This window comes from Salmo trutta, chromosome 31 (assembly GCF_901001165.1).
Source record: "Salmo trutta chromosome 31, fSalTru1.1, whole genome shotgun sequence".
Classification (NCBI taxonomy): domain Eukaryota; kingdom Metazoa; phylum Chordata; class Actinopteri; order Salmoniformes; family Salmonidae; genus Salmo; species Salmo trutta.
In genome coordinates, this window is record NC_042987.1 from 20,615,262 (window position 1) to 20,637,572 (window position 22,311).

Here is a 22,311-nt window from a genome sequence, read left to right on the forward strand (position 1 = left end):
TATATACACGGGGTACCGTTACAGAGTCGATTTACAGGGGTACGGGGTAACTGTGTACATAGTTTATATAATATATATTGAGAGATTAGTCAAGAATAGCCATTGATCATTTTAAAGTGTACTATAATAATGTACTGTAATCTTTTTATAATCTCAAACAGCTATCATAGTGCACTCATAGTAAACATAAAATAATTGGATGAATCTATTCAACTGCAGTTCATTTTGTTTTATAGAAACAATTTGTTTAAAAAATAATGTGAGAAATGCATTTTTGCCTAAGATTTATATTGTGACAATTTCCAAGTCTACATTACAGTACATTTGAATCAATATTGTATCATGGTGTGGGAGAAAATGGCTGACGTTTTACAGGCGTTGCTTGCTTATTTTTTAAAAGTTATTCTGTACATAATGTTGCTGCTACAGTCTCGTATGACCGAAAATAACTTCTGGACATCAGAACAGCGATTACTCACCATGAACTGGAATAAGCTTTTTTTCGTGAAGGACATACTGCTTTCCCGGGAACAGGCCCAAATCCCTGTCATTTACGTGAAGAGAAGACGGAGGTCAGGCTGCCTTCTGAGAATTCGTAAACGATCGAATAAACCACCACTGCCATCCGTTCTACTAGCTAACATGCAAACATTGGAAAATAAAATCGACGACCTACGAGGAAGACTAAACTACCAACGGGACATTAAAAACTGTCATATCTTATGCTTCACTGAGTTGTGGCTGAACGACGACATTATCAACATACAGCTGTCTGGTTATACGCTGTATCAGCAGGATAGAACAGCGGCGTCTGATAAGACAAGGGGGAGTCGAACTATGTATATTTGTAAACAACAGCTGGTGCCCGATATCTAAGGAAGACTCGAGGTTTTGCTCACCTCAGGTAGAGTATTTCATGATAAACTGTAGACCACACGATGTACCTAATCTGTAATTTTGTAGCTGTCTACATACCACCACATATCGATGCTGTCACTATGACCGCACTCAATGAGCTGTATTCTGCCCTAAGCGAACAGGAAAACGCTCATCAAGAAGCAAAGTTGGACGATTGAATTGTCAACATACAGCTTGCAGTACAGTATAGCTTACTGTACAGAACTTTGGAGAGTTTGTAGGAAATTGGAATATTAACAGGTTGATCTTGGGAAGAGACATATAACAGTAAGTATTAGATCCATGTGATCGGGGTTTCACATTTCTGATAAATTAATTTCTATTGGGTGAAATCTGACTCTACTCAGTAATTGACTAAATTTACTTTGCCTCAACAAGTGATCAAACATTGCTTCTTTAATGTAATTACATTTGAAGGACTGACATGTGATACAGTTTAATGTGTGAATTAACACACATTTAAATTAATGAGAGCAGTACATAAACAGATTGCTACAAGGGCCGGGGACTTTAATGCAGGGAAATTTAAATCCGTTTTACCAAATTTCGATCAACATGTTAAAATGTGCAAACAGAGGGGGAAAAAAACACTAGACCATCTTTACTCCACACACAGAGAAGTGTACAAAGCTCTCCCTCGCCTTCCATTTAGAAAATCTGACCATAATTCTATCCTCCTGATTTCTGCTTACAAGCAAAAAGTAAAGCAGGAAGCACCAGCAACTCGGTCAATAAAAAAGTGGTCAGATGAAGCAGATGCTAAGCTACAGGACTGGTTTGCTAGCACAGACTGGAATATGTTCTGGGATTCTTCCGATGGCATTGCGGAGTACACCACATCAGTCATTGGCTTCATCAATAAGTGCATTGATGATGTCGTCCCCACAGTGACTCTACGTACATACTCCAACCAGAAGCCATGGATTACAAGAAACATCCGCACTGAGCTAAAGGCTAGAGCTGCCTCATTCAAGGAGTGGGACTCTAACCCGGTAGCTTATGAGAAATCCCGCTATGCACTCTGATGAACCATCAAACAGGCAAAGGATCAATACAGGACTAAGATCGAATCGTACTACACTGGCTCAGACGCTCGACGGATGTGGAAGGGCTTGCAAGTCATTACAGACTACAAAAGTGAAGCACAGCCGAGAGCTGCCCAGTGACATGAGCCTACCAGACGAGCTAAACTACTTTAATACTCGCTTTGACGCAAATAACACTGAAACATGCATGAGAGCACCAGCTTTTCCAGACAACTGTGTGATCACGTTCTCCGCAGCCAATGTGAGTAAGACCTTTAAAACAGGTCAACATTCACAAGGCCGCAGGGCCAGACGGATTATCAGGAGGTGTTCTGCGAGCATGCTTTGACCAACTGGCAATTGTTTTAACTGACATTTTCAACCTCTCCCTGTCCGAGTCTGTAATACCAACATGTTTTAAGCAGACCACCATAGTCCCTGTGCCCAAGGACACTACGGTAACCTGCCTATGACTACAGACCCGTAGCACTCAAGTCTGTAGCCATGAAGTGCTTAGAAAGGCCGGTCATGGCTCACATCAACACCATTATCCCAGAAACCCTAGACCCATTCCAATTTGCATACCGCCCTAACAGATCCACAGATGAAGCAATCTCTATTGCACTCCATACTATCCTTTCACACCTGGACAAAAGGAACACCTGTGAGAATGCTATTCATTGACTACAGCTCAGTATTCAACACCATAGTGCCCTCAAAGCTTATCAATAAGATAAGGACCCTGGGACTAAACTCATCCCTCCGCAACTGGATCCTGGCCTTCCTGACGGGCCGACCCCAGGTGGTAAGGGTAGGTAACAACACATCCGCCACGTTGATCCTCAACACGGGGGCCCCTCAGGGGTTCATGCTCAGTCCCCTCCTGTACACTCATGACTACACGGTCAGGCACGACTCCAACACCATCACTAAGTTTGCCGATGACACAACAGTGTTTGGCCTGATCACCGACAACGACGAGACAGCCTATAGGGAAGAGGTCAGAGACCTAGCCATGTGGTGGTGTGGACAACAGGAAAAGGAGGACCGAGCATGCCCCCATTCTCATCGACGAGGCTATAGTGGAGCAGGTTGAGAGCTTCAAGTTCCTTGGTGTCCACATCACCAACAAACTAACATGGTCCAAGCACATCAAGACAGTCGTGAAGAGGGCATAACAAAACCTATTCCCCCTCAGGAGACTGAAAAGATTTGGCATGGGTCCTCAGGTCCTCAAAGTTCTACAGCTGCACCAGAGAGCATTCTGACTGGTTGCATCACTGCCTTCTATTGCAACTGCTCATCCTCTGACGAGCAAGGTACTACAGAGGGTAGTGCGTATGGCCCAGTACATCACCGGGGCCAAGCTTCCTGCCATCCAGGACCTCTATACAAGGCGGTGTCAGAGGAAGGCCCTAAAAATTGTCAAAGACTCCAGCCACCCTAGTCAGACTGTTTTCTCAGCTACCGCACGGCAAGCGGTACCGAAGCGCCAAGTCTAGGTCCAAGAGGCTTCTAAACAGCTTCTACCCCCCAAGCCATAAGACTCCTGAACATCTAATCAAATGGCTACCCAGACTATTTGCATTGCCCCCCCACCCCCTCTTTTACGCCGCTGCTACTCTCTGTTATTATCTATGCATAGTCACTTTAATAACTCTACCTACATGTACATATTACCTCAATTACCTCGACTAACCGGTTCCCCCGCACATTGACTCTGTACCGGTACCCCCTGTATATAATCTCGCTATTGTTATTTTACTGCTGCTCTTTAATTACTTGTTCCTTTTACTTCTTATTCTTATTCATATTTTTTAAACTGCATTGTTGGTTAGGGGCTTGTAAGTAAGCCTTTCACTGTATGGTCTACACCTCTTGTATTCAGCGCATGTGACTAATAACATTTCATTTGATTTGAATAATGCATATGCTGAAACATCAACGTTTCAGAACTAGTGGCTGTTCCTGAAACCAGAAAAATCTTTCATATTCCTCTCCACAGATTTTTTGGGATGTTTACACATAAAAAAAAATGATACACTGAAATTGTGAAATATACTGCTACAGTGAATGATGGGGAAATTATATAAAGTTAAGTTTCAACCAGTCAATCTGCCACCATCTGTTATCAAACAACTTGACTATCTTCCAATCCACTCAGTGACTCACAGTGTACACTCACATAGGTTACTGTTGTGTCATCGCAGAGATCTTTAACCAGCCATTCCCAGGGTACAGTAGTTAGTCACTTGGGTTCCTCAGCATGTCCTGTTGAGTCTGTGTCAGAGCACACAGTTCCCCAAATCCTGATTAACATGTTACAGTCACAACTGCCGAGGCTGAGAGAATGACAAGATGATAATCTCTCCACCTCTTTCCTACAGCGCTCTTGTTTTGTATGGTTGGGGACCTGGGGTTTACAGATACAAACCTATGTTGTCGGTGTAACTCATGATCACGATAGCCCACTGAGCTACAGTAGAGCTTAGGCATGCGCTCTGGGAGCTAGCATGGGTCTTCAGGTCTCAGGTAGAGTTACTCATTCTGTACACCTAACCACCTCAGCCACACTTGCATGCTTTCTCTTTTGAAGAAAATTTGTGCTTGGTCAAAACATGTTTGGGTAGAGAAAAATACTGTGTGTAAAATGATGCATGAATATTTCACAAAAGGAAGTATATATCATTTAACTAAAGGATTTAAAAATAGCTGTTTAGCTATGGTCCATTAGAGTAATCTTCTTCACATGCTCCAAAACAGCAAGATATTGAAATGTAATTAACCTTCACAGAGACACCAAGGAGTCAGAAGAGTCAACATCTCGTGAGGTGACACAAATCTAGAACCAAAAACTCAAACCGGGTAAGGATTCCTCCTCTAAGAATAGCTATGTTCTAAAAAAATAACAAGACACCTGATTGAGAAAGGCGACTTGGTAGGGTGCCAAGGAACATTGTGAAGTCAAGGAACTGGACTGGCGAGGGTCCAGCTAGAAATGAAAAGTGAAGCACGCTCCAGTGGTCAGTCGGTTCTTGCCTGTCAGATCAACTACAGATGTAGGACCTTCACTTGATCACCCTGTTGCAGCAGAACTTAAAACTTTAAAACTTGTAGGGTATGAGGTTTAAAAAGGCTTCTGAAGTTGTAATTTCCACATTGACATTTTTGACATGATTTTGCATTACGAAACATGCATCAACCCTTACAAAAATGTCCATTAATTATACTCCACATATTAATTAACATTTCCTGTCGCTGCAGGATTATTTTACTTCTGTAGCAAACGGGCTCAAATTAAGATGCGACATCTGTAGTGTGGAGTGTAGGGACCAGGGGAGAGATTGAGGCCATGCCTTTGGCGCATTCAATTACAAAGTAAAGATGAACACAAAAGGCATGCAGTGCAATGGGGAAAGTAGTTTTACTAAGGCACATTAATAAAGTATGATTCAGACTTTTGGGAGTGAATAAATTATGACTACAATTTTTTTTTTAATGAAAGCAGTTTGGGGTCATTTCAACTCAAATTAAGTAAAAAATCTATAATTTGCTAAATATTGAAATTACTGGAAATTATCATCAGGATTGAAGCTGTGGTGTGTAACAACATATTTAGCATACCTTCACATAATAATATATGATACTCAGGGGAGTGCCTTGAATATTTTTTTTACCCAGTGAAATATGAATCATCCATTTATTTGAGAGCCAGGCAGAAGTGAGACTTAATACATAGAAATAGTCAACAACATTCTCCATGCACAAGCAGACATGTTTCACGATAGTACATCCATTTTGTGCAATGTGAAACATGACAAGATGTTCAATTTCCATTGTGTGGTTACTTAAGTCTGATTTGGATATATTTGGCTATTTTCGCATTATATGTAGAAGTTGTCCCTTTTCAGGTTTAGAAAAAGTGACTGCTAAATGCTAACTCCCGTTCGTATAAGATGGTTAGCATATCTAGCAAACATAAGATACAGTGCCTTTGTCACAACATCCACAGAAGGTGGCGCCTCTCCTCGGTCGAGCGGCGGTCGTCGTCGCCGGCCTACTAGCTGCCACCGATCTGTGTTTCAGTGTCTGTTAGTTATGTCTGTTTTGTGATTGCACCTGTTTTGTGTTTGTCATTAGTGGGGGGTATTTAGTCTGTCTGTGTTTAGCTAGGATTCGTGCGGGATTGTTCTTTGTTACGTGTGGTGTTACGTTTATTGTATAGGCATTAGGGTTGCCGGGCTGCGCCCCGTCTGCCTTTTGAGCGGAGCTTCGTTTAGTAATTTTTTGACTGTTATGCTCTCAGCCATATATGGATTTTGCCATTGGATTATTAAATTACGTTTGTTCCAACGGACCTCAGTCTCCTGCGCTTGACTCACTCCTTAAACGGTTCATCCCGCTCGTGACAGCCTTGCAAAAGTATTCAACCCCTTGGCGTTTTTTCCTATTTTGTTGCATTACAACTTGTAATTTAAATTGATTTTTTTTATTTGGATTTCATGTAATGGACATACACAAAATAGTCCAAATTGGTGAAGTGAAATGAAAAAACAACTTGCTTCAGAAAATTCAAAAAAGAAGAAGAAAAAAAAGTGGTGCGTGCATATGTATTCACCCCTTTGCTATGAAGCCCCTAAATAAGATCTGGTGCAACCAATTATCTTCAGAAGTTACATAATTAGTTAAATAAAGTCCACCTGTGTGCAATCTAAGTGTCACATGATCTGTCACATGATTTCAGTAAATATACACCTGTTCTGAAAGGCCCCAGAGTCCGCAACTCCACTAAGCAAGGGGCACCACCAAGCAAGCAACACCATGAAGACCAAGGAGCTCTCCAAACAGGTAAGGGATAAAAAACGAATCTGCCCGAGGGGGTTATTCAACTGGCCCCTTCGTCGCGACGTCCCCTGAATGCCCATCTGCTAGCCTGCTAGCCGCGGCCCGCTAGTTGTCTAGAGCATATCGGCTGTTCGCTGAATAGGTCCATCGGACAACTTCTTGGGCCACTATACCTTTCTGCCAATTGGACTGGTCCCCTTTACCACATGGAACTGGTCCCCTTTACCAATCCATCACGACTGGTCTACCGACATAAACGCACGAGGAGGCTCCGCACGAGGAGGCTATAAACAGAATTCCTGTTGCGACGTCCCTCTGAGGCCCTTCTATTAGCTTGCTATCCCCGGCCCGCTAGCAGTCTGAATCGCCGTGTCTCCAACCAGCCTCACTACTCACTGGACCCTATGATCACTTGGTTACGTATGCCTCTCCTTAATGTCAATATGCCTTGTCCATTGCTGTTCTGGTTAGTGATTGTCTTATTTCACTGTAGAGCCTCTAGCCCTGCTCAATATACCTTAGCCAACCCTTTAGTTCCACCTCCCACACATGCAATGACATCACCTGGTTTAAATGATGTTTCTAGAGACTATATCTCTCTCATCATCCCTCAATGCCTACCTCCACTGTATTCACACCCTACCATACCTTTGTCTGTACATTATGCCATGAATCTATTCTATCGTGCCCAGAAACCGGCTCCCTTTACTCTCTGTTCCGGACGTACTAGACGACCAGTTCTTATAGCCTTTAGCCGTATCCTTATCCTACTCCTCCTCTGTGCCTCTGGTGATGTAGAGGTTAATCCAGGCCCTGCAGGGCCTAGCTCCACTCCTATTCCCCAGGTGCTCTCATTTGTTGACTTCTGTAATAGACCCTCATAGATATCATCCTAATCAACTTGCCCCCCTCTGCTGTTTTCAACCAAGATCTCAGCGATCATTGCCTGCATCCGTAATGGGACTGCGGTCAAACGACCACCCCTCACTGTCAAATGCTCCTTAAAACACTTCAGCGAGCAGGCCTTTCTAATCGACCTGGCCCGAGTATCCTGGAAGGATATTGACCTCATCCTGTCAGTAGAGGATGCCTGGTTATTCTTCAAAAGTGCCTTCCTCACCATCTTAAATAAGCATGCCCCATTCAAAAAACATTGAACCAGGAACAGATATAGCCCTTGGTTCTCTCCAGACCTGACTGCCCTTGACCAGCACAAAAACATCCTGTGGCGTTCTGCATTAGCATCGAATAGCCCCCATGATATGCAACTTTTCAGGGAAGTTAGGAACCAATACACACAGGCAGTTAGGAAAGCTAAGGTTAGCTTTTTCAAACAGAAATTTGCATCGTGTAGCACAAACTCAAAACAGTTCTGGGAAACTGTAAAGTCCATGGAGAATAAGAGCACCTCCTCCCAGCTGCCCACTGCACTGAGGCTAGGAAACACTCACCACCGATAAATCCACTAGAATTTAGAATTTCAATAAGCATTTTTCTACGGCTGGCCATGCTTTCCACCTGGCTACCCCTACCCCGATCAACAGCCCTGCACCCCCCACAGCAACTCACCCAAGCCTGCCCCATTTCTCCTTTCACCCAAATATAGACAGCTGATGTTCTGAATGAGCTGCAAAATTTGGACCCCTACAAATCAGCTGGGCTAGACAATCTGGACCCTCTCTTTCAAAAATTTTTGCAACCCCTATTACTAGCCTGTTCAACCTCTCTTTCGTATCATCTGAGATTCCCAAAGATTGGAAAGCAGCCACGGTCATCCCTCTCTTCAAAGGGGGAGACATTCTAGACCCAAACTGCTACAGACCTATATCTATCCTGCCCTGCCTTTCTTAGGTCTTCGAAAGCCAAGTTAACAAACAGATTACCGACCATTTCGAATCCCACCATACCTTCTCTGATATGCAATCTGGTTTCAGAGCTGGTCATGGGTGCACCTCAGCCACGCTCAAGGTCCTAAATGATATCATAACCGCCATCGATAAGAGACAATACTGTGCAGCCGTATTCATCGACCTGGCCAAGGCTTTCGACTCTGTCAATCACCACATTCTTATCGGCAGACTCAACAGCCTTGGTTTCTCAAATGATTGCCTCGCCTGATTCACCAACTACTTCTCTGATTGAGTTCAGTGTGTCAAATCGGAGGGCCTGTTGTCCGGACCTCTGGCAGACTCTATGGGGGTGCCACAGGGTTCAATTCTCGGGCCGACACTCTTCTCTGTAGACATCCATGATGTCGCTCTTGCTGCTGGAGATTCTCTGATCCAGCTCTACGCAGACAACACCATTCTGTATACTTCTGGCCCTTCTTTGGACACTGTGTTAACTAACCTCCAGACAAGCTTCAATGCCAAACAACTCTCCTTCCGTGGCCTCCAACTGCTCTTAAATGCAAGTAAAACTAATTGCATGCTCTTCAACTGATCGCTGCCCGCACGTCCAGCATTACTGCTCTGGACGGTTCTGACTTAGAATATGTGGACAACTACAAATACCTAGGGTGTCTGGTTAGACTGTAAACTCTCCTTAGACTCACATTAAGCATCTCCAATCCAAAATGAAATCTAGACTCGGCTTCCTATTTCGCAACAAAGCATCCTTCACTCATGCTGCCAAACATACTCTTGTAAAACTGACCATCCTACCGATCCTCGACTTCGGCGATGTCATTTACAAAATAGCCTCCAACACTCTACTCAACAAATTGGATGCAATCTATTACAGTGCCATCCGTTTTGTCACCAAAGCCCCATATACTACCCACCACTGCGACCTGTACGCTCTCGTTGGCTGGCCTTCGCTTCATACTCGTCGCCAAACCCACTGACTCCAGGTCATCTACAAGTCTTTGCTAGGTAAAGCCCCGCCTTATCTCAGCTCACTGGTCACCATAGAAGCACGCACCCGTAGCACGCGCTCCAGCAGGTATATCTCACTGGTCACCCCCAAAGCCAATTCCTCATTTGGCCGCCTTTCCTTCCAGTTTGCTGCTGCCAATGACTGGAACGAACTGCAAAATTCACTGAAACTGGAGACACATATCTCCCTCACTAGCTTTAAGCACCAGCTGTCAGAGCAGCTCCCAGATCACTGCACCTGTACATAGCCCATCTGTAAATAGCCCATCCAACTACCTCATCCCCATAATGTACTTATTTATCTATCTTGCTCATTTGCACCCCAATATCTCTACTTGCACATTCATCTTCTGCACATCTACCATTCCAGTGTTTAATTGCTATATTGTAATTACTTTGCCACCATGGCCTATTTATTGCCTTACCTCCCTTATTTGCACACACTATATATAGACTTTTTATCCTGTATTATTGACTGTTTGTTTGTTCCATGTGTAACTCTGTGTTGTTGTATGTGTCGAACTGCTTTGCATTATCTTGGCCAGGTCGCAGTTGTAAATGAGAACTTGTTCTCAACTAGCCTACCTGGTGAAATAAAAAAAGTAAAACATTTTTTTAAGTTGTGGAGAAGTACAGATCAGGGTTGGGCTATAAAAAAAATATCCAAACTTTGAACATCTGTCACATCCTGACCATTGAGTGCTCTTATTTTCTATGGTAGAGTAGGTCAGGGCATGACTGGGGGGTTTATTCTAGTTTAATTTTTCTATGTTGGGTTTTTTGGATGATCCCCAATTAGAGGCAGCTGGTCATCGTTGTCTCTAATTGGGGATCATATTTAAGTAGTTGTTTTTCCCACCTTTGTTTTGTGGGAGATTATTTTGAGTTAGTGCATGTAGCACCTCTTCGTCACGGTTTGTTGTTTTGTTCATGGTTTATTGTATGTCTTGCATAGTTTCACATTAAAATAAATTATGTGGAACGATACCCACGCTGCGCTTTGGTCTGTTCCTACACACAGACGTGACAACATCCCACGGAGCACCATTAAATCCATTATTAAAAAAATGAAAGAATATGGCACCACAACAAACCTACCAAGAGAGAGACGCCCACCAAAGCTCTCAGACCAGGCAAGGAGGGCGTTAATCAGAGAGGCAACAAAAAGAGCAAAGATAACCCTAAAGGAGCTGCAAAGCTCCCCAGCGGAGACTGGAGTATTTGTCCATAGGACCACTTTAAGCTGTACACTCCACAGAGCTAGGCTTTACGAAAGAGTGGCCATTGCTTAAAGAACAAAATAAGCAAACACATTTGGTGTTCACCAAAAGGCATGTGGGAAACTGTATTCTGGTCAGATGAGAGTAAAATTGAGCTTTTTGGCTATCAAGGAAAACGCTAAGTCTGGCGCCCCGAGAACACCATCCCCACAGTGAAGCATGGTGGTGGCAGCATCATGCTGTGGGGATGTTTTTTATCGGCAGGGACTGGGAAACTGGTCAGAATTGAAGGAATGATGGATGTCGCTAAATACAGGCAAATTCTGACCCTAAGCACACTGATAAATCAACACTAGAGTGGTTTAAGGGGGAACATTTAAATGTCCTGGAATGGCCTAGTCAAAGCCCAGACCTCAATCCAATTGAGAATCTGTGGTATGACTTCAAGATTTCTGTACACCAGCGGAACCAATCCAACTTGAAGGAGCTGGAGCAGTTTTGCCTTGAAGAATGGGCAACAATCCCAGTGGCTAGATGTGCGTACAGAGACACCCCAAGAGACTTGCAGCTGTAATTGCTGCAAAGCAAAGGGTGGCTCTACAAAGTATTGAATTTGGGGGGGGGGGTGAATAGTTATGCATGCACAAGTTTTGTCTTATTTCTTGTATGTTTCACAAAAAATATGTTGCATCTTCAAAGTGGTAGGCATGTTGTCTAATTGAAATGATACAAACCCCCCAAAAATCCATTTTAATTCCAGGTTGTAAGGCAACAAAATAGGAAAAATGCCAAGGGGAGTGAATATTTTTGCCAGCCACTGTATTGATATTGTATATGAAAATAACAATCATTTCATACCTTGATTACATTGAGACACGATTAGGGTTGCAAAACCAGGTAATTTGTTGAAAATTACTAGAGTTTTGCATCCCTAGACACGACCCCAAAAATGTTTTTGTGGGAATACTTTGGAACTGAAACAAACTTGTTGCCGACCCCTGAAATAGTGTGTGATTATATACACTATCAGTGGGAAGTTTACATACACCTTAGCCAAAAACTGAATTTAAACGTTTTTCACAATTCCTAACATTTAATCCTGTCTTAGGTCAGTTAGGATCACCACTTTATTTTAAGAATGTAAAAATAATAGTGGAGAGAATGGTTTATTTCAGCTTTTATTTCTTTCATCACATTCCCAGTGGGTCAGAAGTTTAAATACACTCAATTAGTATTTGGTAGCATTGCCTTTAAATGGTTTAACTTGGGTCAAACGTTTTGGGTTGCCTTCCACAAGCTTCCCACAATAAGTTGGGTGAAATTTGGCCCATTCCTCCTGACAGAGCTGGTGTAACTGAGCCGGGTTTGTAGGCCTCCTTGCTCGCACACGCTTTTTCAGTTCTGCCAACAAATTTTCTATAGGATTGAGGTCAGGGCTTTGTGATGGCCACTCCAATACCTTGACTTTGTTGTCCTTAAGCCATTTTGCCACAACTTTGGAAGTATGCTTGGGGTCATTGTCCATTTGGAAGACCCATTTGCAACCAAGCTTTAACTTCCTGACTGATGTCTTGAGATGTTGCTTCAATATATACACATAATTTTCCTCCCTCATGATGCCAACTATTTTGTGAAGTGCACCAGTCCCTCCTGCAGCAAAGCACCCAAACAACATGATGCTGCCACCCCCGTGCTTCACGGTTGGGATGGTGTTCTTTAGCTTGCAAGCCTCCCCCTTTTTCCTCCAAACATAAAGATGGTCATTATAGCCAAACAGTTCTATTTTTGTTTCATCAGACCAGAGGACATTTCTCCAAAAAGTACGATCTTTGTCCCCATGTGCAGTTGCAAACCGTAGTCTGGCTTTTTTATGGCGGTTTTGGAGCAGTGGCTTCTTCCTTGCTGAGCGGCCTTTCAGGTTATATCGATATAGGACTCGTTTAACTGTGGATATAGATACTTTTGTACCCGTTTCCTCCAGCATCTTCACAACGTCCTTTCTGTTGTTCTGGGATTGATTTGTACTTTTCGCACCAAAGTATGTTCATCTCTAGGAGACAGAACACGTCTCTTTCCTGAGTGGTATGATGGTGTTTATACTTGCATACTATTGTTTGTACAGATGAACGTGGTACCTTCAGGCGTTTGCAGATTGCTCCCAAGGATGAACCAGACTTGTGGAGGTCTAAAAAAAAAAATCTGAGGTCTTGGCTGATTTCTTTTGATTTTCCCATGATGTCAAGTAAAGATGCACTGAGTTTGAAGGTAGGCCTTGAAATACATCCACAGGTACACCTCCAATTGACTCAAATTATGTCAATTAGCGTATCAGACATTTCTAAAGCCATAACATCATTTTCTGGAATTTTCCAAGCTGTTTAAAGGCACAGTCAACTTAAGTGTTTTTTAAACTTCTGACGCACTGGAATTGTGATACAGTGAAATAATCTGTCTGTAAACAATTGGTGGAAAAATTACTTGTGTCTAGCACAAAGTAGATGTCCTAACCGACTTGACAAAACTATAGTTTGTTAACCTCTTGGCGTTACCCTAGGATAGGGGGCGCCACAGCGCATTTTGAAAAATATTCGTGCCCATTTTAAACGGCCTACTACTCAAACTCAGAAGCTAGGATATGCATATAATTAATACTTGTGGATAGAAAACACCCTAAAGTTTCTAAAACTGTTTGAATGGTGTCTGTGAGTATAACAGAACTCATATGGCAGTCAAAATCCCGAGACCAATCGAAACAGGAAGTGGAATTCTGAATTGTGGACTCAACTTCACATCTATGCCTATTAATCACACCGTGAGCTATGGTTCATTGAGCACTTCCTATTGCTTCCACTAGATGTCCCCAGTCTTTACAAAGTGGTTTGAGCCTTCTACTGTGGAAACTGACAGAATGACACGCTGTTGAAATTGGTCACAGGAGGAGGGCCATCACCATTATGACGCCGGCGGCCCTGTCTACCCCCTCCTTTCGAAACACAATACAATCGTCCCCCTCAAATCTTATTGGCTCTCTTGTTGAAACAGGCCCTGAAGATTTATGTTATACAACGTTTGACATGTTTGAATGAACCTAAAATGGGGGAAAAAAATGTTTTTCTTCGAAATGGCTGTCCCGCGGCCGACGAAGGTTTTGGATCAGCCTTCAGACGCGCTAACAACGGCAAGCTAATGGAACATAAAGGATGGACGTTTTCGAACGAAAATACATTTGTTGTGGACCTGGGAATCCTGGAAGTGCTTTCTAATGAAGACAACCAAAGGTAAGGGATTATTGACAATAGTATACAAGATTAGATGTGATATGCGATTGTTCCAAGATGGCGCAGAGCTGTATTTACTAGGTAATTTTCTGAGTATCGCATCCCCTTTTATCGCAAAGTGTGATTACCCAGTAAAGTTATTTTCAAATCTGGTATTACAGGTGCTTTCAAGAGATATTAATCTATAAATCTTAGAATGACAATATTACATTTTAAAAATGTTTTCGAATAGTAATTGAGTAAATTGTAGCACTGTTTCCAGGGATGCATTTGAGGGAAAATAGTTAGTCAACGCCGATGTAAAATGCTGTTTTTATATATAAATATGAACTTTATCGAACAAAAGAATGCATGCATTGTGTAACATGATGTCCTAGGTGTGTCATCTGATGAAGTTTGTAAAAGGTTAGTGCTGCATTTAGCTGTTTTTTGGTTATTTGTGATGCATGTGGTTGGTCGGAAAATGGCTGTGGCTACTTTTACGATGTACTCCTCTAATATAATCTAATGTTTTGCTTTTGCTGTAAAGCCTTTTTGAAATCGGACAACGTGGTTCGATTCAGGAGGTATCTATAAAACAATATAATTTGAAAAAAAAAGGGAAAAAAAAGTATTACATTTTGTTATGCTAATGGCGATATGATTTTTCGCTGGATGTCCGTCCCGCACAGGGGTTAACAAGAAAGGTGGAGTGGTTGAAAAACGAGTTAATGACTCCAACCTAAGTGTATGTAAACTTCCGATTTCAACCGTATGCATTCTCCTAACTTACGACCACTTTGGGTCCTGACCCATAGTTTAAGAAAGACCTGCTATATGGGGTGGAAATCCCCACACAAAGCTTGCTATACCACATACCATTATATTTTCCCTGAATCCCTGGACCTTCTGCAATCAACGCAATGGTCAAAACCTGCAACACAAATGGTTTCAACAGGCAGCAACTGTGCAATGTGTAGAAACTAATTTGCATTTCCAGATAGACCCTTGAATGCATAAACCAACCAATCTCACACTCAACATTCAAAATGGCTGAAGAATATGCAGGTCTGTTGAAAGACATTCTGAATACATTTACACATTTTCTTAATCCTGAAGCAAATACTGTACATCTCAACAGTTTGATGAAAATTACTTTTAGGTTTTTTGGACACTGCCATTCCGTACATTTGAAAACATCATGTCTTTTTTTGTTATACCAACCAGACCATCATGCCCAGCATTGATTAAAACGTAATCCTAAAAGAAAGTGTCATAGGTTCAGCAGCATAGAGTGAATGCCTCAGCAGGTGAATAAGCCAGCATATCAATTATTTTAGTAGCCCAACACAGGCAGGAAGAAATCATGTAAAATGAATTATATTGAAAAACACTTTGCACATACACATTTCATACTAAACTCAGCAAAAAAAGAAACGTCCTCTCACTGTCAACTGCGTTTATTTTCAGCAAACTTAGCATGTGTAAATATTTGTGAGCACATAAGATTCAACATCTGACACAAACTGAACAAGTTCCACAGACATGTGACTAACAGAAATTGAATAATGTGTCCCTGAAAAAAGGGGGGCAAAATCAAAAGTTAGTCAGTATCTGGTGAGGCCACCAGATTGAACAAGCATGGGAAACAGTGTTTACCCTTCACAATGAAGATGAAGTTATTTGGATTTTTACGAATTATCTTTGAAAGACAGGGTCCTGAATAAGGCCCGTTTCTTTTTTTTGCTGAGTTTATGACTTACATTATGTGTGCCATTTTGTTAAATATTATGGCAAAGATTTCCCATTTATAGAGATGCCCTGCACCTAAAGGCCAAATCTGGGATGGGTAAACACACAATTTTGTGGGCAGTCAATAATATACAATTTTCACACCCTTTTAGTGCAGACCTGAAACATACTGTGCTTGCTTGCAGACCTGAAACAAACTGTGCTTGCTTGCCTATCTTTTCACATTTTCCTTTCCAGCAGGGTTCCAGCAACTATGGTGGATGGATAACGAGGACAGCACAGTACAGCTTGCTCTGGCTTGGCTTGTATTAGTAGTGTGAAAAGGTTCAAACTGTCCTGAGAGATTGTGGCCTACACCTGACCTAATGTAGTGTTATGTTCCCTAGTGGTTCAACAGTTCAGAGGATAAGCCATTGGAAGGACTCTCTGGGGACTAGTGGAGCAGGAGGAGGTTTGAGAGGAATAGGTAATTGCTGGGTTGACAGATAATCCAAAGCTAACTATTATGAGGATATAAACCACTATTGACTCTACAAGTCAGTGATTGTAACAATAATACAAAACTGAGCGTGTACAGCAGTATGTGTTTCTCCTTTAGATCCATACAGAAAGTGGTCTGCAAGACCACAGATAGTGTCAGTCAGTTACAAAGGTCTACCAGTCTTCTACAGGGTACCCAGCTTCCTATCAGCTTCACATCTATTTCAAATTGAACCTCAGCCTTACTAACAGTTTTAATCAGAGGAATGTCTTGATAAATTACAACATGAAAAACACTACACTGATCTAACTCCTGCTTTCGACTAGACAGTCTGAAAAACAGTTTCTGCTCCAGCCCTATATAATAGAATCCCATCTATTCTATCGTGGTAGAGACAGAGCTAGCTGCAGTTCTAAGAGCAAATCCTTGGCTGGCGTCTATTTCTGGCTGTATGGAGCCGATGCTGTTCAGAGATGAACTGACATTGTGCCAGTTCACTTGACACAGTGGACTAGCTGGGCCCTAATAAATCTGATTATGCACCCTCCTCCACAGCTGGACCTGCCTCTCTCCTCCTCAGGACCCACTTGCCCTCTATCCCACTGCAGATAGCTATGGGAAGTAGGGGTGCAGTGTTTAAAGTACTTCAGTAAAAATACTTTAAAGTACTACTTTAAAGATACCTTAAAGTAGTACTTTAACCTGTTGGGGATAGGGGGCAGTATTTGCACAGCCGTACCCGATTTAATCTGGTTACTACTCCTGCCCAGTAACTAGAATATGCATATAATTGTTTGATTTGGATAGAAAACACCCTAAAGTTTCTAAAACTGTTTGAATGGTGTCTGAGTATAACAGAACTCATATGGCAGTCAAAACCCTGAGACAAATCCTGACAGGAAACTGAAATCTGATGTGTGGATATCACTTCAAACATTTGCCATTGAAACACACAGGGGCTTATGAATCATTTAGCACTTCCTAAGGCTTCCACTAGATGTCCCCAGTCTTTACAAAGTGGTTTGAGTCTCCTACTATCAAAACTGACTGAAAGAGAGGCTGTGGAAAGTGGTCACAGGTGGAGGGCCATTTACCATTATGATGCGGCCGCCCATGGCTACCTTCCCCTTTCGAAACGTTTTGAATTGGGACATTTGGGACATAAATGATTAACTTTTTCGAACAAAACTACATTTGTTATGGACCTGGGATACCTGGAAGTGCTTTCTGATAAAGATAATCAAAGGTAAGGTTTTATTTACAATAGTATTTTTGATGGTTGATCGTTCCAAGATGGCTCCAACATGTATAGCCTAGCCTATTTTGCTGGGTATACCACGTCGTTTATTGCAAAGTGTGATTTCCCAGTAAAGTTATTTTTAAATCTGGCAAAGCAGTGGCATTCAAGACATGTTCATCTATAAGTCTTTGAATGACAATATTAATCTGGTTACTACTCCTGCCCAATAACTAGAATATGCATATAATTGTTTTATTTGAATATAAAACACCCTAAAGTTTCTAAAACTGTTTGAATGGTGTCTGAGTATAACAGAACTCATTTGGCAGGCCAAAACCTGAGAAGATTCCAAACAGGAAGCGCTCTCTGACTATTTATTGGCCTTCTTGATCATCTCTATCCAAAACAGGGGATCTCTGGCATAACGTGACATTTTCTAATGCTCCCGTAGGCTCTCAGAAGGCGCCAGAACGTTGAATGATTACTTTGCAGGCCATGGCTGAAAAAGAGTAGCGCATTTGGATAGTGGTCGATCTGAGAAAAATGAGACTGGGGCGCTCGTGCACGAGCCTCCACCATGTTTACATTTTCAGTCTTTTGAACAAAAACAGGGTTTCCCGGTCGGAATATTATCGCTTTTTTACGAGAAAAATAGCAAAAAAATTGAAGTACGGTAATGGAATATTTTGAATTTTTTTGTCACGAAATGCGCCGGGGGCGCGTCACCCTTCTTTACCCTTCGGATAGTGTCTTGAACGCACGAACAAAACGCCGCTATTTGGATATAACTATGGATTATTTGGAACCAAACCAACATTTGTTATTGAAGTAGAAGTCCTGGGAGTGCATTCTGACAAAGAACAGCAAAGGTAATCACATTTTTCTTATAGTAAATCTGAGTTTGGTGAGGGCCAAACTTGGTGGGTGTCAAAATAGCTAGCCTGTGATGGTCGGGCTATCTACTCAGAATATTGCAAAATGTGCTTTCACCGAAAAGCTATTTTAAAATCGGACATAGCGATTGCATAAAGGAGTTCTGTATCTATAATTCTTAAAATAATTATGTTTTTTGTGAACGTTTATCGTGAGTAATTTAGTAAATTCACCGGAAGTGTTCGGTGGGAATGCTAGTCACATGCTAATGTAAAAAGCTGGTTCTTGATATAAATATGAACTTGATTGAACAAAACATGGATGTATTGTATAACATAATGTCCTAGGAGTGTCATCTGATGAAGATCATCAAAGGTTAGTGCTGCATTTAGCTGTGGTTTTGGTTTTTGTGACATATGCTAGCTTGAAAAATGGGTGTCTGATTATTTCTGGCTGGGTACTCTGCTGACAATCTAATGTTTTGCTTTCGTTGTAAAGCCTTTTTGAAATCGGACAGTGTGGTTAGATTAACGAGAGTCTTGTCTTTAAAATGGTGTAAAATAGTCATATGTTTGAGAAATTGAAGTAATAGCATTTCTAAGGTATTTGAATATCGCGCCACTGGATTCCACTGGCTGTTGAGTAGGTGGGATGCAAGAGGTTAACAAGTCACACCTGTTAATTGAAATGCATTGCTGGTGACTACCTCTCCCCCTTCAAAGAATAACGCAAACTGGCTCTAGGCAAAATAGAAAGAGTGGGAGGCCCCGGTGCACAACTGAGCAAGAGGACATGTACATTAGTGTCTAGTTTGAGAAACAGACGCCTCACAAGTCCTCAACTGGCAGCTTCATTAAATAGTACCCACAAAACATCAGTCTCAACGTCAACAGTGAAGAGGCGACATCGGGATGCTTGCCTTTTAGGCAGAGTTACAAAGAAAAAGCCATATCTCAGACTGGCCAATAAAAAGAAAAGATTAAGATGGGCAAAAATAACAGACACTGGACAGAGGAACATACTTTCTATTAAACTATGTAATGACGCTGCCAGTTGAGGACTTGAGGCATCTGTTTCTCAAACTAGACACTCTAATGTACTTGTCCTCTTGCTCAGTTGTGCACCGGGGCCTCCCACTCCTCTTTCTATTCTGGTTAGAGCCAGTTTGCGCTATTCTGTGAAGGGAGTAGTACACAGCGTTGAACGAGATGTTCAGTTTCTTGGCAATTTCTCTTAATTTCTCAGAACAACAATAGACTGACGAGTTTCAGAAGAAAGGTATTTGTTTCTGGCCATTTTGAGCCTGTAATCGAACCCACAAATGCTGATGTTCCAGATACTCCACTAGTCTAAAGAAGGCCAGTTGTATTGCTTCTTTAATCAGACAACAGTTTTCAGCTGTGCTAACATAATTGCAAAAGGGTTTTCTAATGATCAATTGGCCTTTTAAAATGATCAACTTGGATTAGCTAACACAACGTGCCATTGGAACACAGGAGTGATGGTTGCTGATAATGGGCCTCTGTACGCCTATGTCGATATTCCATAATAAAACAAAATCTGCCGTTTCCAGTTACAATAGTCATTTACAACATTATCAACGTCTACACTGTATTTCGGATACATTTTATGTTATATTAGTGGACAAAAGAAATGTGCTTTTCTTTCAAAAACAAGGACATTTCTAAGTGAACCCAAACTTTTGAATGGTAGTGTATGTAATCCTGATATAGTTCTGACACACAGTAAAAGGGGGACTGTGATGCGGAGGGTGCTTGACAATCAGTTTCACTTTGTGATACTGCAGCCTTTGATGTGAAGACACTCTGGCACGGCTACTTTATCTACAAACAGTATATTATTTGGCCTAACTCAATTGAAATGCAATATCTATCCTCCTTCGTAGTGTGTGGCACAATGAAGTTGACAACCAAATGTCTCTAAGTTGATTCTCCCTGTGTTTAGGACTCTTGCTGACAAATAAGTAATTAAATAAGTAATTTCCGATTGTGACAAAACAAGTGGAGAATCATTGTACCATCTAAACCGTTGTGAAATATATTTTCAATAACCAGCTGTTTGAAGCTGGTGTCAAAATGAAAGTAAAAGATGCAAAAACAAAACATAAGATCGGAAAGCATAGAAATAGCACACTAGAACATATCTACTGCTTTTTAGACTTGCTTTCAATGAGAAAGACTAACTCACATTTCTATGGGGAATTTGGTCAGTTGCCCAAAAAAGTTATATTGCAGCTTTAAAAAGGAATACTAATCCAGTGGCCGAGGATGATAGTAGCCTAGCACAATACGTTCTTAGAAAATGGCAGAGCTTGACAGATGCCAGTTAAGTCAAAATGTTCTGTATATTACATTAAGATTATTTTTTTTAATCAACTCAATTACTCCCTGCTGTCTCTAGATCAATTTTGACCTTTAATCAAATGTAATGCCTTTTGTTATTGTCTTTCCACAGAACAATACTTTACAATCCCACTGGGTCTCTCAAACATTCTACATATCATACGATGCATATCCAACATAAACTCAGCAAAAATAGAAACGTCCCTTTTTCAGGACCCGGTCTTTCAAATATAATTCAAGAAAATCCAAATAACTTCACAGATCTTCATTGTAAAGGGTTTAAACACTGTTTCCTAGGCTTGTTCAATGAACATGCACATGTGGAACGGTTAAGACACTAACAGTGACAGCTTACAGACGGTAGGCAAATAAGGTCACAGTTATAAAAACTTAGGACTCTAAAGAGGCCTTTCTACTGACTCTGAAAAACACCAAAAGAAAGATGCCCAAGGTCCCTGCTCATCTTCGTGAACGTACCTTAGGCATACTACAAGGAGGCATGAGGACTGCAGATGTGGCCAGGGCAATACATTTCAATGTCCGTACTGTGAGACGCCTAAGACAGAGCTACAGGGAGACAGGACGGACAGCTGATTGTCCTCGCAGTGGCAGCCCACGTGTAACAACATCTGCACAGGATCGGTACATCCGAACATCACACCCACGGGACAGGTACAGGATGGCAACAACAACTGCCCGAGATACACCAGAAACGCACAATCCCGCCATCAGTGCTCAGACTGTCCACAATAGGCCGAGAGGCTGGACTGAGGGCTTGTAGGCCTGTTGTAAGGCAGGTCCTCACCAGACATCACTGGCAACAACGTCGCCTATGGACGAAAACCCACCATCGCTGGACCAGACAGGACTGGCAAAAAGTGCTCTTCACTGACGAGTTGCGGTTTTGTCTCACCAGGGGTGATGGTTGGATTTGCGTTTATCATCAAAGGAAGGAGCGTTACACCGAGGCCTGTACTCTGTAGCGGGATCGATTTGGAGAAGGAGGGTCTGTCATGGTCTGGGGCGGTGTGTCACACAGCATCATCGAACTGAGCTTGTTGTCATTGCAGGCAATCTCAATTCTGTGCGTTACAGGGAAGACATCCTCCTCCCTCATGTGGTACTCTTCCTGCAGGCTCATCCTGACATGACCCTCCAGCATGACAATGCCACCTGCCATACTGCTCAATCTGTGCGTGATTTCCTGCAGGACAGGAATGTCAGTGTTCTGCCATGGCCAGTGAAGAGCCCGGATCTCAATCCCATTGAGCACGTCTTGGACCTGTTGGATCAGAGGGTGAGGGCTAGGGCCACCCCCCCCCCAAAAAAAAATCCGGGAACTTGCAGGTGCCTTGATGGAAGAGTGGGGTAACATCTCAAAGCAAGAACTGGCAAATCTGGTGCAGTCCATGAGGAGGAGATGCACTGCAGTACTTAATGCAGCTGGTGGCCACACCAGAT

General features: G+C 42.1%; 1 protein-coding gene across 5 annotated transcripts in view; it reads right to left on the reverse strand.

Annotated features, from left to right (window-relative positions):
* Window positions 1-22,311, reverse strand: part of LOC115169733 (disks large-associated protein 1-like) — a 124,009-nt gene that overhangs the window by 93,664 nt on the left and 8,034 nt on the right. The window contains exon 1 of one of the 5 annotated variants that reach the window (XM_029725641.1): window positions 4,129-4,200. The exons of the other annotated variants lie outside the window; for them this stretch is intronic. The gene's annotated coding sequence lies outside the window, so the exon portion shown is untranslated. Of the gene's footprint in view, window positions 1-4,128; window positions 4,201-22,311 lie in introns of those variants that run through there. 5 annotated transcript variants of the gene reach the window in all.